Source organism: Maylandia zebra, unplaced genomic scaffold, assembly GCF_041146795.1.
Source record: "Maylandia zebra isolate NMK-2024a unplaced genomic scaffold, Mzebra_GT3a scaffold11, whole genome shotgun sequence".
Lineage (NCBI taxonomy): Eukaryota > Metazoa > Chordata > Actinopteri > Cichliformes > Cichlidae > Maylandia > Maylandia zebra.
Window position 1 is genome coordinate 6,606,702 of NW_027490041.1, and position 18,572 is coordinate 6,625,273.

At 45.2% G+C, this 18,572-nt stretch overlaps 1 long non-coding RNA gene across 1 annotated transcript; it reads left to right on the forward strand.

Annotated features, from left to right (window-relative positions):
* The first annotated feature begins 8,360 nt into the window (after positions 1–8,360).
* LOC143416028 (uncharacterized) lies at positions 8,361–13,663 on the forward strand. Its single transcript, XR_013096454.1, has 3 exons — positions 8,361–8,395; positions 9,545–9,672; positions 13,576–13,663. It is a non-coding gene; the product is annotated as an uncharacterized LOC143416028 (long non-coding RNA).
* Positions 13,664–18,572: the final 4,909 nt, after the last annotated feature.

Genomic DNA, 18,572 nt, shown 5'->3' on the forward strand with positions numbered 1-18,572 from the left:
CTCCTAAAATGACTGACAGCATCTGAAATGAAACAATGACAGATTAAGACTGTAAGAATATATGTTTATAAATGCCTAATACTCCAATCTCATATTTATTCTGTCTATTAAGATGGACAAATTCTAAGCATTTACCAATCACTTGACTTGTTTGAAGTGAAGGTAGATACTAAACGTATTCATTTAGGCAATAACAATAAAGCTGAATCTAATATTAACAATAGATAATTAGGAATGTTTTGCTCATTTTTATTTCACCTCACCAGGTTACAAAAGGAGCTTTCTCAGCAGGTCACTCTTCTCAGCTACCCTGTCAATGACCATGTCAGAGTCCAATGACATGAGAATGTCCTTTTCAGTGGCCATCAGCATAAACATCTGCAGCTTGTTTGCAGACAGGCTGCTTCGGAGTCTGCTTTTAATGAACTTGAGTGTAGAGAATGTTCTTTCACAGGCAACCTGAGTGAGGGAGAGGGTCAGCAGGTACTTGTATGCCAGCCCAAGGAGACGATAGGCATCAGACAGCATGTTGAACCGCCTGAGTATTTGATAGCAGCACAGTGGGCAATTTTTGCAAGAACCACAGCTTTCGGTCACAATTTCACTTTCTTCGTCCCATTCTTCAGATCTGTCCTTTGCTGTTCTGGTCGTGTACTCATCTACATGTGATGTCTTAAGCCTTTCCCACTGTTCAGCAAAACGTTTCAGTTCTGACTGAAGGTTATTAACTGTAGCCCTGCTGTCAAATTTAAGTAGACAGGCGCTGAGGTTCTGAAATGCATTACTTGGAAGAGAAACTGTTCTGACCTGGCTAAACTTCCTGGGGTCCAACCATGCCAAATCGGCAAGAAGAGGGCCATGTATGACAAATCGTCTGTGGATTGCTTCAATAACTGTGTCCAGGATGATGTTGTGCACTTTCACCTCATATGATTTCTCAGCATTGATTTGCAACTCATCTTCAGGCATCTCTCCAGCCATGCCTTTTCTCTTTTTGGCTCTCTTTTTAGGTAGTTCAGCCTCCACTTCCATGTCTGTGTTGTTCTCCCTCTCCTCTAGTTTTTGATTTGTCTGTTTCACAAATGTGTCTGCAGCTGTCTTCACAGTTGGAAAGTCCCTGGCAATACTTTTGAGGCCATCTTGTGTGGCAGTCACCATATGATGGGCAGAGAGAATGTCCATCCCCTTTGACTGGAGGTACTTTGACAGAGAAGTTGTTTGCTCAAACACTCTAAGAAATATCTGTGCTGTTAACACAGTTTCATGCTTCAAGAGACTCTTTAAAGCCTCGTGCTTTGGCACAAACAGCTGGCTTTTCTTTTTCCCTCTTTTCAATGGCTTCCATCGTCAGCACTACATCAACGAAGAGGCCATCATCTGGTTTTCCAAAATGTCCAAAGATTTTCTGGAGGGCATCATGCTTGGCCCACCACCGTGTCTCACCTATTGGACTGAGGCGTCTGTGTCTTGTGTTTTCGGTTTTTTTCTCCCACAGATTAACCCTGTGATAGGACTCCTTGATGAACACAGCTATGTCATTAAGTAAATTAAAGAGTGATCCACTTTCAATGACACTTTGTGTTGTGTCAGCAATCACAAGATTAAGTATGTGTGCATAGCACCACACATGCACATGAGTTGGAGACTGGGCAGTCATAAGTGCTGAAAAGCCTTTGTACTGGCCCTGCATATTTGAAGCACCATCTGTTGCATTCCCAGTGCACATGGCCTTGTCTAGATTCAGATGCTCTAAAACTCCGGAAAGCAAGTTTACAAAGTACTGCCCCGTGGATGCTTCGCACCTCACTATGGAGACAAGCCTCTCCTGCACAGACTCAGTAACATACCTGATGATTACTGAACACTGATCATAACCTGTGATGTCTTGGGTTGTGTCTAGCTGAACAGAAAACATCCCAGCTTTCTGGACATCACTGGCGATGCTCTCTTGAAGGAGATGGCCAAGTGCATCAATCACTGAGTTGACAGTTGTTTTGGAGAGTAGGGTGATGAGAGATCCTCTACCTCTTGATCCACTGGTCTGATGCAACTTCTTGCTTTTTTCAATGCAGTCATTCAAATGTTCTCCAAGGCACATATCATACTTGCCTAATAACACAATCAGTTCCAGAAAGTTACCATGATCAATGGTGTTATCACCTAAAGTGTATGCAGCCTCATTCTCCACATGCCTATAGCTGAGTCCCCTCTTCCCAAGTACTTTGATCACATCCACTATACGCTCTAAAACTTGCCGTCTCTTTTTCACTTGTGCTCTGTGAGCTGACAACTGACTGCCAGCAAACAAGCTCCTGATGTTGCCTTTTGAGCACCTTAAGAAAAAAGCTTCAGCACAGGTCTGGTGTGTAGTGCTCTTTTCATGCTCCTCTGTGCGCAGATGTATATGTCGCCAGTCACTCATGCCTGTTATAAATGTGCTGGTGTCAGTCAGCCTTGCAAATGCCAGACACACAAAGCAGAACAATAAATGGTGTTCTTTGCAATAAGTAAGCCACTTCCTGTTGGTGCCATCTTTACAGCTGAACACCCTCATCACAACTGCACTGCTACTGTTCTGCTGTGGGTGGTAATCTAAGAAGGCCTGTAATATGGCAGGTTCAGGGCGAGCAAAGTAATCGATGCCCTGGCTCTCACTCTCCTGCTCTTCCATCTCTCTCTCTCCTGCTCTTCCATCTCTCTCTCCTGCTCTTCCATCTCTCTCTCTTGCTCTTCCATCTCTCTCTCTTGCACTTCCATCTCTCTCTCTTGCTCTTCCATCTCTCTCTCCTGCTCTTCCATCTCTCTCTCCTGCTCTTCCATCTCTCTCTCTTGCTCTTCCATCTCTCTCTCTTGCACTTCCATCTCTCTCTCCTGCTCTTCCATCTCTCTCTCCTGCTCTTCCATCTCTCTCTCTTGCTCTTCCATCTCTCTCTCCTGCTCTTCCATCTCTCTCTCTTGCTCTTCCATCTCTCTCTCCTGCTCTTCCATCTCTCTCTCTTGCTCTTCCATCTCTCTCTCTTGCACTTCCATCTCTCTCTCCTGCTCTTCCATCTCTCTCTCCTGCTCTTCCATCTCTCTCTCCTGCTCTTCCATCTCTCTCTCCTGCTCTTCCATCTCTCTCTCTTGCTCTTCCATCTCTCTCTCCTGCTCTTCCATCTCTCTCTCTTGCTCCATCTCTCTCTCCTGCTCTTCCATCTCTCTCTCTTGCTCTTCCATCTCTCTCTCTTGCTCTTCCATCTCTCTCTCCTGCTCTTCCATCTCTCTCTCTCTTGCTCCATCTCTCTCTCTTGCTCTTCCATCTCTCTCTCTTGCTCTTCCATCTCTCTCACCTGCTCTTCCATCTCTCTCTCTCTTGCTCCATCTCTCTCTCTTGCTCTTCCATCTCTCTCTCTTGCTCTTCCATCTCTCTCTCTTGCTCTTCCATCTCTCTCCCTTGCTCTTCCATCTCTCTCTCTTGCTCTTCCATCTCTCTCTCTTGCTCTTCCATCTCTCTCCCTTGCTCTTCCATCTCTCTCTCTTGCTCTTCCATCTCTCTCTCTCTTGCTCCATCTCTCTCTCTTGCTCTTCCATCTCTCTCTCTTGCTCTTCCATCTCTCTCTCCTGCTCTTCCATCTCACTCTCTTGCTCCATCTCTCTCTCTTGCTCTTCCATCTCTCTCTCTTGCTCTTCCATCTCTCTCTCTTGCTCTTCCATCTCTCTCTCTTGCTGCTCCATCTCTCTCTCCTGCTCTTCCATCTCTCTCTCTTGCTCTTCCATCTCTCTCTCCTGCTCTTCCATCTCTCTCTCTCTCGCTCTTCCATCTCTCTCTCTCGCTCTTCCATCTCTCTCTCCTGCTCTTCCATCTCTCTCTCTTGCACTTCCATCTCTCTCTCTTGCTCTTCCATCTCTCTCTCTTGCACTTCCATCTCTCTCTCTTGCTCTTCCATCTCTCTCTCCTGCTCTTCCATCTCACTCTCTTGCTCTTCCATCTCTCTCTCTTGCTCTTCCATCTCTCTCTCCTGCTCTTCCATCTCTCTCTCTTGCTCTTCCATCTCTCTCTCCTGCTCCATCTCTCTCTCTTGCTCTTCCATCTCTCTCTCTTGCTCCATCTCTCTCTCTTGCTCTTCCATCTCTCTCTCTTGCTGCTCCATCTCTCTCTCCTGCTCTTCCATCTCTCTCTCCTGCTCTTCCATCTCTCTCTCTCTCGCTCTTCCATCTCTCTCTCTCGCTCTTCCATCTCTCTCTCCTGCTCTTCCATCTCTCTCTCTTGCACTTCCATCTCTCTCTCTTGCTCTTCCATCTCTCTCTCCTGCTCTTCCATCTCTCTCTCTTGCTCTTCCATCTCTCTCTCCTGCTCCATCTCTCTCTCTTGCTCCATCTCTCTCTCTTGCTCCATCTCTCTCTCCTGCTCTTCCATCTCTCTCTCCTGCTCTTCCATCTCTCTCTCCTGCTCTTCCATCTCTCTCTCTCGCTCTTCCATCTCTCTCTCTCGCTCTTCCATCTCTCTCTCTTGCTCTTCCATCTCTCTCTCTCGCTCTTCCATCTCTCTCTCTTGCTCTTCCATCTCTCTCTCTTGCACTTCCATCTCTCTCTCTTGCTCTTCCATCTCTCTCTCTTGCACTTCCATCTCTCTCTCTTGCTCTTCCATCTCTCTCTCCTGCTCTTCCATCTCACTCTCTTGCTCTTCCATCTCTCTCTCTTGCTCTTCCATCTCTCTCTCCTGCTCTTCCATCTCTCTCTCTTGCTCTTCCATCTCTCTCTCCTGCTCCATCTCTCTCTCTTGCTCCATCTCTCTCTCTTGCTCTTCCATCTCTCTCTCCTGCTCTTCCATCTCTCTCTCCTGCTCTTCCATCTCTCTCTCTCGCTCTTCCATCTCTCTCTCTTGCTCTTCCATCTCTCTCTCTTGCTCTTCCATCTCTCTCTGCTGCTCTTCTGTCTCCTCTGTCACAGACTTCTCCACTTTTGATGATAAATCAGCTGGTGCAACATGTAAGGATTGGCACAATTTGTTAAGATTTTGAGAAGTTTGAGAAACTAACCTTAAGCATAAAATAAAATTTACTATCAGTAACTTCATAGCACCCGCCCAGCAGTATATAAACTCCGTCATGCTAGTTACGCTGTACGAGTTATTAACCTGTGCAGTTAATAAAAGGACAGGTAATGTTTGTCGCGCTGTTGCACACACAGCACGCTCGTTTGTTTCAGTTTGTCAGTAGCAACAAGACAGCTTACCAACGTGTACGTAATAAGCTAATACTCCTGGGTGCTACACACTACAGTGTACGCTGTACACCTACTTACTGGTTGTGTCGCATCAGTCTGTGTCTCTGAGTTAACTTGTGTTTCTCCTGCAGCTCCGGACCGCAACAAATGCGCGTGCTCTTTGTGAGCTCGTTCCCGGCTCGTAACCAGCGCGTTCTGCTGTCAAGGGTGATCATTGGTTAAATGTGATCATGTGACTGATGCAAGCCAGATCCTTTTATTTAGCGAAACTGTGATTAATAGTTAAATATTATTGTTGAGGGGCACAGACAGGACTCCGCACCCACACACACATTAAAAAAATAATAATAATATTTTAAAAAAAAAAAGTTGCCTCAACAAAAGGGCACCTTGGGCACCCATCAGGAAAGGGGCGGGTGCTCAAGCCCCTCTAACCCCCCCCTCTGCACGTGCCTGCTGTTAGGTTAATTGTGCTGATCCTCAGGTTGGGGGATTTGCGTTTGTACTGGAGCGCAAAATTCAATCCAATGACAACAGCAGAGGAAAGAAGAGACACTGCAGAGATGATGCAAAATATTGTGTTTTGTTCTCAGCTGTCAAAAAGTGTAACACACGTGTTCCAGCACAGCCTTTGTGTACTTTCACTTCTCCATACTGTCCATTGGAAATCCTGTTTGTTACTTTTTGATTTCAGTCCATGTGTCCAAAGCAAACTTCTGTCCCACACTTTCTCTGCTGACTCTTCACCGATGCTCAGATGATCTCAGATGATTTCACCAGAACTCATCAAAATTCGGGCTCCACAGAAACCCAGACGTCACTAAACAAGCGTAACAAGCAAAGTGAAAACTGGTCATTCAGCTTTATTGACCAAAGATAAGCTCACATGTCACCTCATGACACAGACACTTATTTCCACAGCATGCACGAGGACTGACAATAAGTGTCTATAAAGCCACTTCTATCTGCCACACCTGTGCTTCTGTCATGGTTGCTCTCCTCTCACTCTGTCATTTATCCACAGTCTGCCTCCCTCTGCTCCGTCAGCTGACGTCCTCTCTACACCACCTGCTGTGTTTTATCCTGCAAAAACACATTTAAGAAGCGTTGCACCGAGTAACGGGAGGAACTGGTGTAAAATACATTTAAAGGAGGTGGTGCTGAGTGCTGTGACTGGGGTCCCACCACTGACATCACGGGTGGAGGACATGTTGGAAAACTGCTACAAAGTGCTGTGCAGCCAGCAGAGCTTACAGTCTGTCCTGTGTGTCATACAGGCTCTCACACTTAGTGTTTCTGTGACACATTGAAGAGAAGTTTGTGTTGTTCACAGTTGTGCTTGTACTGAGTGACAGCTGACATGACCTAACAGGAATAATGTGTCTGTGCTGAATGAGAAGTAACACACAATGAAGTCTTGATGCATCTCAATCATCCAGGAAAGTGAGTCTGTTGCTTCTGTTCATCTGGACGCAGCGTTTTGTGGGAGAAACGTGTCGTCATCATCAGGTGACGTCTTCAGTCTCAGCTGCAGGTTTCAGTCTTACAAACAGGACACTTCATGGATTTCATAAGCAACACACTGTAGTTGTTCACACAAAGCATAAAGGTAAAAACAATATACACAGTGTTATCTTCATTTTAGATGTCACAAAGTATTTGCGGCTCCCAGTGTTTTCCCGAACCCTGACCCTTTGCGTGGAAACCGGGTCCAAAAGGCTCTTTGGGTGTTAAAGGTTGCTGACCCCTGCACTAGGCCCAACTGACACATATATTTGATTCCAAATACAAAAAATAATGTGTAACCTGCTGGAAGAATGTAGGAGGTTGAGACAGGATCTCAACACTTGGTGTCTGCAACAAAAGACAACAATATGTGGGGCGATCGTGGCTCAAGAGTTGGCAGCTCGTCTTGTAATCGGAAGGTTGCCGGTTCGAGCCCCGGCTTGGACAGTCTCGGTCGTTGTGTCCTTGGGCAAAAAAGCACTTTGGGGTCCTTAGGGACGAGTAAAGCGCTCTACAAATACAGGCCATGTAATGGCAGAAACATTCTCTAGTGTAAATCCTGACTAGTTCATTAACTACAGATCAGTTTCAGTGAACATTATTCACAGAGGGATCTGAGTTCCTTATACCAGACTCTACAGAAACTGTAACACTGTACAGCTCTGCGACTCAACAATATGACAACAATGTAACACACACTAGAATCATCAAATAAAGCCCCACTAACCACTAGAACTAGAACTAACTAACTAGCACTGGACACTTGCATATTAGAGATTTCTACCACCATAGGAGGCGAGATATCATCCTTGAACCAGAGCATCCAGCCCTCAATTTCGGACATAAAAAGCGACGTGGCCAGGCATGATAACACTTTGACTGAACTGCAGGACTGTGCCTCGAACCACTCTGACACCATCGCCACTCTCCAGGCCACTGTGGAGCGTTTGTCTGCGGAGGTAAAGAAGTTAGATGAGAGATGTGGAGCTCTTGAGGCACTCCAGGAGGAATAATTTAAGAACTGCAGGAATACCAGAAGGCACAGAGGGACCCAAGATGACTGAGTTGGTTCACACCTGTTGGCGGAGGCGCTATCTCTCGAGGAGAAGCCACTCATCGATCGAGCACATAGAGCGAATCGCCAGCGTCCCAAACAAAGTCATCTTCCTCGGCCCATCATCTTGAGATTGCACTACTACCACATTGGTGAGGAAATTCTGCTGAAAGCTGCAGAGAACAAGAACCTGATGTATAAGGGTTTTTAAAATAAACATCCTCCCAGATTTCCCTCCCTCTGTTGGAAACGCAGAGCCGCATTTGCAAATATGAGAGGAAGACTACGTGGGATGACCGGCGTCAGGTACAGACTGCTATACCCTGCAAAGCTGTTAGTGACCCATGGTGATGTGAGGAAAAGCTTTACCGATCCCAAAGAGACCGTAGACTACTCGGAGAAGCACCTCTCCCACCCACCTTCAAATGTATTAAAAGCAAGGATATATCTATATGTCTAACGCTGACACAGCACTGTGTTTCTTCTTTTCCCTTTATATTCCATGTAAAGGTGAATATGGAGCGTTTATGGCAATTTTCTGAATGTCGGGCAGATGAACTTCCCTGAAGTGTTTCCAGCTGGGCGTCGAGTGTTTGACCGACGCATGAAACGACACGTTTGTGAGTCTTTGTGAGTATTTATCACACGGCGTGCTGCGGGGAAAAGCCTGTTGTAACATTCATGTTTTAGCCCCTGACGGCTCTTTTTGGCTTTTCATCCCTAAACTCTCTGCATGCTCTTTCATGTGATTCCTTTTATTTTGAAAAGTCTCAATAGGATCTTGAGCTTTATTGTGAAAGGTTTATGTGGAAAATAAAGAAGCGGACGGCGGAGCCACGAGATGGTTTTGCCGGCGTTGTTGCTAACGAGCGTCCGTAGTGTGGTTATATTAAATATAAGAGAAAGAGAGAACTTTAATACAGACACTACAGTGAGCATCACAACCATGTAACATATTTTACACCATGAAACAAACGATGTTTCATATCATCATCTCATATATATGTTATATGGAACAGGCCCAGCTCAGGCTGCCTGTGATGCAGCACAGCGCCACCCTGTGGTCATCACTGCACTGGTGACACTACAAACAACAAGTATACAGGATGGACGGTGGCCCTGAGAGCTCACATACACTGCTGCTTCTAAAACACCATGAAACAGGAAAATGCTGTGAAAGCACAAAATAATCACAGTTCAAAGAGACAATAGTGACAGAAACAGAGGCTTCACTGGTGCTGAGGGAGAAATCCCAGAGAAGCTTCCTTCCTGCCAGTATACGAGCCCACCAACAGAGACAGGACCAGTTCATCCTCCATCACTTACTGTGGCTCACGTTGCTCTTCTGTTGCTTTGCATCACAGACGCGTCTTTACTGGCTTCTTCTTCTAATTGCACTTAGAAACATGTTGTCTTTAACCTGTCACAGCTGCCCAGATGTTGCTGCTGAGAACGTGGAGCTGATTCATGTAGCCATGTGTCTGTGAACAGCCAATCACAGGAAGACTTTCAGAAGAAACTCAGAGGAACAGCTGAGATGTGCTGAGTGACACAAGAACTGACAACAAATGTTAAAGTTCAAATGGTGGTTTTGTTTGCAGGGACTGTGAGTGGATGGAGATCCTGGTCCTCCTCAGCTGTGAGTTCTTCCTCTGTCGTGAGAACCTCAGGGGGAGAACATGTGCTCACTCTCAGCTGCTTTAACAGGAAAGAAGCTCTTTTAGATCAAAGCTGAGAAACTGTTTGTAACAGCGAACTCTGTCACCTTTCTCTCCTCAGCCTGCTGCTGGACAGGCCCATGAAGCTCTGCTGTAAAGGCTTCCATGTCCCAGGCTTCACCTTTACCTGCTGACCAACGGGAGGCGTGGCCAAAACAGCGATGGGGAGTGGAGCAGCAGGTAGCAGAGGTGAGCCTCTTGTATGCAGCCTGTTATCTGTGGGACCAGGGAGGACGTGACAGCAGATGTTGCTGATTCAACATCTGTGTGACAGCTGGAGCAGCACAGTCTGCAGGAAACATCTGTGCATGTAGGAGACACCAAGGTTTACATGGTGGAAGCAGACGACTGACTCAAGCAGCCTCACATCACAGGCTGCTGGCTACAAGCACATGACCACAGTGACTGGTTTCACTGGTGTCTGTCCCAGTCTGTGGCAGAGACACAGGAAGTCACAGACAGCCTGCACACAGCGTTTCCTCTGGAGTGTGTTTCACACCCTGTTTGTGTTTCTCACTAACATGTTGTAGTTCTTCCTGCACACAGCAGCACTTTGATCATTTCTCCTGCTTTTCTTCCTTTTCTAGCTTTTATACACTGACAGTAACACAAAACTCCAAAGTCATCATTTGAGGAGCTTCTTAAGAGTTTCTGTGAGTTTAGTGAAGTCAGCCTCTCAACAACAAGTGTGTGTGTGTTGATTATCTAATGTTCAGAGAGGACTGCACTGATGTAGCATCCAGGTGAGCAGCTTATGAGCCAACAGGGGAAATTTAGCTGTATTATTGTTGTTTAAATGTAATAATTTATGATTTCATGTTCCAATATTTCACTTTTCCCAACGTTTTGTTATCATTTGGTCTGAAAACCATGACAAACAGCAGTGTTACAGTTGTTAGCATTAGCTGCTATAGAGCACTCAGTCACTGTATTGGTGTTAGCGACATGAACATATCTGAGCTAACTGTGTGTTCCAGATGTGCAGCAAACCCAACTGTCCCTTTGTTTTCCTGCTGTAGACATTATCCCCATGATGCTGACGTCCTCTGGTGGGACGAGCTCACACGTTTATGGATTCAGATGCTAACTGGACCAGACTGGTGTCAACCTTTGTGCTATAGAAGCAAATCAAAGAAGAACCAGTTGAACCTGAGCTGTCTGTAGTGGTGACACCAACACCATGTCACCTGCACATGCTGACCCAGGGTCAGTGTTGAACCTATAAGCTGTGTCCTCACAGTTCAATATGTCCTCACTGCACAGGTCAATGACATCAGAGCTGTAATGTTGTTCCCGTCTCACTAAAACTTCTGGCATAAGGTGACTTTTCTGGCTGATTCCTACTCCAGGGTCACCAGTTTGAATCCCTCTGTTACTGCTGGGAACGTGCTGCTAAAGTGCCCTTGAGCAAGGCCACGTCCAGCTTCTGAAGCCAACCCTGGGCTCTGCTTGCTGGCAGTGACAGAGTAGATGAAACAGCTCAGTGGATGCTAACTCACAGCTAACAGCGCTCTGTCATGGATAAGTGAAATAAAGCTGACTGACCCACAGCTGCACACAAACACCTCCAACACCTACAGGTCAGCAGGTCCACTGCTGTCTCTGATGGGCCCAAACTTTGCTTGTTCAGCGTTTGCTGCTGCTGACTTTGAAAATCACACCAAACATGGAATCAAATATATCGACTCAGCTTAGACTACAGAGAAGCTCGGCACTGCTCACAAAACTCAACACAAAAGGCTTTTTAAAGACAACAATCACTTTGACAGACACACAAACACGACTGAGTACAGAGCAGCTGCTGGTTTGAAGCCACAGAAATGTTCAAATGTTTAAACACACTGCAGCGTTGCAGCCGTGATGCATTTGTGCTGCTAAGGCCACACACATCAGCTGCCTTACATTTTAGTACCAGTTCATCTCTGACCATGGCAGCACAGTCTTTCCAGTACAGTGATGTTGGTGGGGACAGTGGGGACTGATTGTTCATTGGCTGTAAGCCGGTCACATGGACGTTTAACTGGTGCTTTGATTGCTCTGTAGTCTGTTGTGCCTGTGAGCTGCTCCTAAAATGAGACAGATTATAATTGTCACCATTCTGTTAATGACTCTTATTATGTGCGCTCTCCTCCACTGTCACACTAAACACATTAAACCTTTATTTTGGTGTAAAGTCAGGATTTATTGGCTCTTCTTAAAAGCGTCATGAAGTGCAAAACTCAGCAAACATTATACAAAAGTAGATTTAGAAGCTGAACAGAACTGAAAACATTTAAAGTGACAGTCAGCACAAATCCAGCTGACATCTCCATCCAACCCAAGTCTTCATTTAAAGTCATTATAACTGTGACACACGTTTGTTACAGTATTAATCCTGCCTGATGCTGCAGGGCCAACATCATGAAACAGGCTCAGCATTTATTTCCATTATGAAACTTTATCATTAAAAACAAACCATTGTTCTGCAGTCGTCCCAGGACTGTCGGTCAAACGTTCTCTCCACATGTTTAAGGCTGAGCTCACTTTATCGTCTGCCTGAAGGAGGAAAGCAGATGTTACTAAACATCACAATAAAACATATGAAATGGGTGCACATGAGGAACGTCTGCACTGTTAAAGCCATGCAAACATCTTCACACATGAAGCAGCAACACCTCTCAGTTTAGCAGCAGCTGGTAAAAGCCACAGTGATCCTGGAGCCTCCCTGAAGGACTCGTTCATCAGTAACTGTCAGGAGGACGATTAAACCTTCTGCACACGTCCTGTAGTTACACACTCGGGAGGAAAGACGACGTCCTCGCTCTGCAACATGATCTGTGTTTCATCCAGGACGCTCAAACACAGACTGGTTTCCAAATATTAGACGCACTGGTTCTTCATGCGTTTCTACCTGAGCACTCAGAGTCATTTCTACAACAGGCCTCCTTCACCTGCTGGTGCCTCTGTTTCTGTGTTTGGCTGTTTCCATCAGTGCCTGATGTTTGTGATCTTTGATCTGTTCTGAAGTCTCTCTTTGTAACACAAATGTTGTTTGGCTTCTTTTGCAAACAAGGCAAAAGAACTTTAATGGATTCATTTGCTGATCTTACTTTTCTGATGCAAAGCCGTCCTTTCAACGCTTTAGAAAGAAAACCAAACAATGTTTTTAAAACTTTCCCAAAATGTAAAAGCTATTAAAACCATAAACTTCTGCTCCTTGATCATGTGATTCTTCTTCTAGACTGTCTGTAATTGTTATTGCTGATTGTCAATAAAGTTGTTTTTTATAAGTTATGTTGTAAAGGAAGCTTGTGGCGAGGGAGGAGGGGCGACTAAAAGCAGGTTCATATAGTGGGAAAGTCCTCAGGTCATGTGAGGATATTTACTGATGCGTCAACACTGTCAGATAAAAGAACGGCTGCTGCATTTGTTCTCCCACAAATAAGTTTGGTGATGAGTAAAAGAATTACAGATGATGTGGCAGTTTATACTGGGAGCTGGTAGTGATGTTACTGGCTTGAACTGGGTGGAGGACGCACTAATATGGAGGTATGTGGTTTGCTGGGACTCTAGCAGCGTGCTAGTGAGCACAGGTGATATGTCTTCAGACTCTAGGCAACATATTGTTTTTGATATACTTCATTTACTGTATAGAATCAAACACAGAGGGATAGAAGTGGATTTCTTATGGCTCCCTGTGAATATCGGTGTTGATGCAATGAACAGGACGATAAGTTTAAAAAGGTGCAGCAAGAAGAAGTCGTGCAGGTTTGACTATAAAATACAGTAAAAGTGAGGTGAAGAGTATAATGAAGGTAAAGATGAAGGACGAGTGGCAGGCACACTGGGACAGAGACGGGAAAGGCAGATATTATTATACAGAAAACAGTCGTGTAGAAGAAGCTGCAGCAGAGACCAGGATGGAATCTGGAGAGTCAGAGTTGGTCACACAGGCTTGAACAGCACACTTAAAAAGGTAAACATGACACAGGAAGTGTGACTTCTGTGGACCAGAGGAGACGTTTGACGGGTTGTTAGCGTCGTCAGGATGCTGGATGGAAACGCTGTGCCTGATAGGATGATTACAGGCTGGACTTTGTCTTCCTGTTACAGATGGATCCAGGCCCTGGATGACTGCTGGACACACATGACCCACACTAGGCTGCCTTCATCCATCCTTTCCTCCTTCACTGAGACTCAGAGTCAGCATGTATGTATTTATCAGGGATTTGAATCCTTTCATTACAGAGTGAAGTTAAAGTAGACGTGTGAACACACTAATAAACACAAAGGGACACAACTACTACTCCATGATGGAAAGCTGAAGTATGACACAGCTTTATGAACCTCCTGTTATCCTGGTAGACGAGTACAGCAATAAATCTTTTACTTGAACATCTTCTGGCTCCAATAAGCTTTGAAATGTGACCATGAAGTTAGAGACACACTGACTGAAACCCACAGCTGTGACTGTGGATCACATCCACACACAGTGTAGCTGCTGTCTCTGTGTGAGGTCTGTGTATATATGTATATATTTATGCTTATATTCATATTCTCTTATTCCCCTTTATTTGATATCCTAATTCTGTGCTGTGTAAAAGTTTGTCGGTGTTCTGCTGCTACAAACTGGATTTCCTGGAGGATAAACATGAGGGATTCATAAAGTTCTATCTCTCTGTTAAAATCCCCCAAAATAAATGAAATGTGAATTTCAGACAGACGTGTTTTTAAAAGAGTCTCTTTAATGGAAAAATGTGTTTTTAAAACCAGCCAATAGGAGCGTCTGTGGATATCAGCTGAGGCTGAACTCAGGAACACCATCACATATAAATACACAGAATTAAATCACTAGATAAAAGACGTCATTAAATAAGGATCAAATCAACATGTCAGAGGTCAAAGGTCAGTCAGAAGAGGTGTGGTTAAACACTGGCAGTGCAGTGACCTAATGCAGTTTGGTTACTGCCACGGGAAAAGCCCCGCCCCCTCTGAGCCTCCGCTGTGTCCTCAGCACATCCAGGAGCAGCAGGTCAGAGGGGGCGGGGCCATGTCAGGACTTATTTTAAGTAAAATTTAAAGTGGAGCGACGGCAGGAGTCACACAGCAGTAACCAGCTCTGTCTGCCAGGGTCAAAGGTCAAACAAGTCCTGCAGCTGACCCACACACAGACTTACACTGATCCACAGAGAGTGATGAATCCACACATCACTCGGCTGGAGGAAGCTGGGGTTCCACACCGTCCAATCAGAAACCAGTGTTGACGCTGAGACCCGTCTCTGTAACAGGAAGTCCATGAACAGGCAGACCCTCTGCAGCAGGCTGACCTGTGACCTCTGAGACAGAGGGAGGAGTTTGTGTCAGCAGGGGGCGCTGCAGCATCGCCTGAGAGCTTTAAGAACAACAGCAATAAACAGGAAGTGAAAGTCACACTTCTGTTGTTGTGCGTTATCAGCAGACCTCCACCCTCTGCAGGAAGCTGAGATAAGAAGCAGCCAATCACAGAGCAGAGAGCATGTGACTTCCTGTTCCTGCTGTTACTGTGACAACAGCTCCTGGGACAGAGAGCAGCTTTCTAAAGAGGAAAGATGTTGCTGTCACCCCCGGGTGTCATGTGACCCGCCTGATGTACCGATTTAAGACTGTAAGAACAATAATAACAACATGTTTTAGTCAGGTGATCCATGCAGAGCAGATCCATGTGACCAAACACAGCTGGATCACATGTTTCCTCTCCTGGAAACAGAAAGCCTTCATGTATAAAGGCTCATGTACCCACTGAGCCCTGCTCTCAGATCTGTGAGGCTTTAACAAACAACAGTTTAAAGTCATGTTTAGCATCTTCTGTCAGTGTGGAAGGTCACACACTTTCCTGAGTGTTGAACCCTGAACTACTAGCTGTTCATGTCAGCCTGGACATAAATACAGACCTGCCTGCTGTCATAGACCCCAGCACTCACATGTTACTTATAAGTGACTCATATGTATGCATGTATATATTGTGTATATTGTGCTATTTCTTACTTAGTGTGTTGTGTCTTTGTTCCTGTTTGTGCTGCAGCACTGTAACCTAAATAATTTCCCCTGGGGATCAAAAAAGTATTCTGATTGTGATTAAATGAAAGCAGTCAGAGCAGAGGACGGTGATGTAAGGAATGGGATTTTAATCAGCCAGTCTCCTTTAACTCTCAGCATCACAAAGTAATGTGGTAACATCTGGACTGATGTGTTTACTGTCAGCTAGTTTAAATGCTGTAGGCTGCAGCCGCTGCTCTAACACTATAACTGTAACAGGGCTCAGTGCTGCTTCTAACAGTCTGAGCTGCTTCAGGCTTTATTTGTGAGGAGCACAGCAGCTTACAAACACGTGGCTGGGCCTGGACCCAAAGGAGTGTTTGTTAAAGCCTGCAGTGAATCCAGCAGCAGAATGATGGAAATGCAACACAGCAATGATGAAGAGGAGCAGCATTAAAGCCAAAGTCCAGTTCATACAGTTAGGTCCATAAATCAAATAAGGGAAAATAAAATGTTGTTGGATGCACCTGTCTGCACCCTTAATGCTCTCTGGTCGCTATGGTAACGCGTAAACATTTCTTTCAAAATAAGACACACGACTACAACACGGGAAAAGACCCAGGGAAACGAAGTTAACGATAAAAACCCTGAAAACCATTGTTGGATTTATATTTTATCATTGTCATTGTTATTGGGGAATATCTAACCATATATGCTCAGAGGTGTAGAACCAATTGTGTAATGATAGTAGTCTTTAAAGACTTTGTGTGACTCCAGAGTGTTCTGGCATTCACACCCACGTCCTGGGATCATGGGAGAGGTGCTACCTTCTTATTGTTTTGTGGTAGGATGTCTGTTTTAGTCTAAGTGCCTTTTGTTTAGATGAACTGCTGGACTTCCAGACCAGCAGGTTTAGGGAAGTCGTTTATGGGTCACACTCTGACTCCACACACACACACACACACACACACACACACACACACACACACACACACACACACACACACACACACACACCTACATAACATACAGACTGGTACCTTTGTTCACGTGTATGTTAATGAACCTATGTATATTCATGTAACCTCAATAAAAGAACAGTGTTACGAGGGAACGGACGAGAGCAACTGTGGTCAAGCGAAGGAACGGCATTGGTCCAGTTCTCTCCCGTGCACGAGAAACATAAAGAACTACTCGTGTCTTGGGTGAACCCATTGTGAGATCTAGCCCCACGCTATCATGTGATTTCCTGTGATCAAATGTCCCAGGATGTGAGTGGGCGTTAAGACGTCCATGTCCCTCATCAAGCAACTTAAAGAAGTCCAGACGCTTTTCTTTCCAAGCTCCTTCAACAACATCATTCATAGAACAGCTTCCAGCTTCTTTTGCTCGGCTACAGTTTGGATGGATTTGCATTTAAAGATGCAACAAGAAAAAATGGTTAGGGTCAGGAGGTCAAAGGTCAGAGCTCCTGTGGGTCTGAGGGCGGCCTCACGCTGGAGAAGGATGAAGGAGTCTGACCTGAGCCAGTGTTTGACATGAACACATCAGCACTGCTGTCAGTGAGCCTAACGACAGCCGTTAGCATCATTTCAGTGTTTCAGTCATAAAAACACTTCCGGTCACTGTGGTGGTTACAGTGACATCATGCAGTTTGTGCTTTGACCTCCAGAGGGCGACAAATCAGCACAGACAGAGAGCTCCATTCAAACTTTGCTGCCATCAGGAATAATTCTTCAAATATAATCATCAGTGTTTGAGCAGCTATGATATCAGGGACAATCTAGACATGTGTGACAATACTGAACATGTCACATGACACACCTCAAACATCATGTGATCCACTCTCAGTCTGCACTTTCATTCATGACTTCAACAGGTTGAAATGAGCTTTGAAGAAACATTCAGTGAAATAAATCTTTCATGGATTCATGTGAGCAGCAGATGAACTTTGTACCAACAACATCTTCAATAACAGAGTCTGAATGAAGCTCAGGTGTTGATGCTGCTCACTGATTGGACGCTTGCTTTCAGCTCTGCTCTCAGTCTTTACTGCACAGGTGAAGGTAGAAAGTGTGACTGGATCTATAGACTGGAAACAGAGAAACATGCTGAACATTTGAAGCTTTGCAGCAGAAATGTTCATGTTACAAATACAGCAGAGCTGATCTGGGATCAGTGTGTTCACACCTGCAGCTACAACAAGGTTTCATGTCTCCACACGTCAGCATGTGAACTTTACTCTGACTCAGTCTGAGCAGTCAGACGGCATATTTTTAAAGTTAACACATCAGCACACACAGAGCTGAGCCCCTCCCACCTGTGCTGAGTTTCAGGTGGAGTCCCCCCTCCTTCCAGGAAGCAGCTCACCTGTGTGTCCGTGTTTAGTGTCCAGGTGTGGAGTGGAGCTTGTTGTTGGTGTGTGAAGAAACTGTAAGTTTGCTTTGTTTCCTCCTTTAACAGTTTGTCTTTAGGAACTTTACTGTTTGTTCAGCTCGTGTTTGATTTCTTCACACAACAAACTGTGTGTGTTTGTATTTCCGGTCTCTCCATTAAAGTCAGTGTGTAATGTTTCCTGGCTAACATCAGCTGTGTGCAGCTTAGTTCAGCACAAATCTGCCGCTCCATAGTTCACGGTAACGGACTCACAGCTGGACCAACGAGGCCGAGTGTGTCCGCCACTCTGAGCTACGTTCGTGTTTGTGTACTTGTAGTTTGTACTTTGAGTTCACTCAGAGCCCACAGAGGACGCAGCGTACGTGATGACGTCACAGCCCTTTACCTCCTTTACTGTCACTGTGATTAATATTTACACATGAGACACCTGCAGAGCTCTGACGCTGAGCTAGCACACAGCATGCTAACACTAAGCTAACACTAAGAGTTGTTACAGACACGAGTTAAAAAGCTGCTTTTAGTTTGTGATCAGAGTCCAGGACTGAGAGCAGCAGCAGAGCTGATGGATGATGAATTACTGGATGGAAGAAGCTTCTCATTAGCAGTGAATCAGTGTGTGTGCAGTTCTCTGCAAACTCAGCAGCAAGAATTAGTGTGAAGCTTTAACTCTGCTGATCCTCTTTGAATCCTGGATCAGC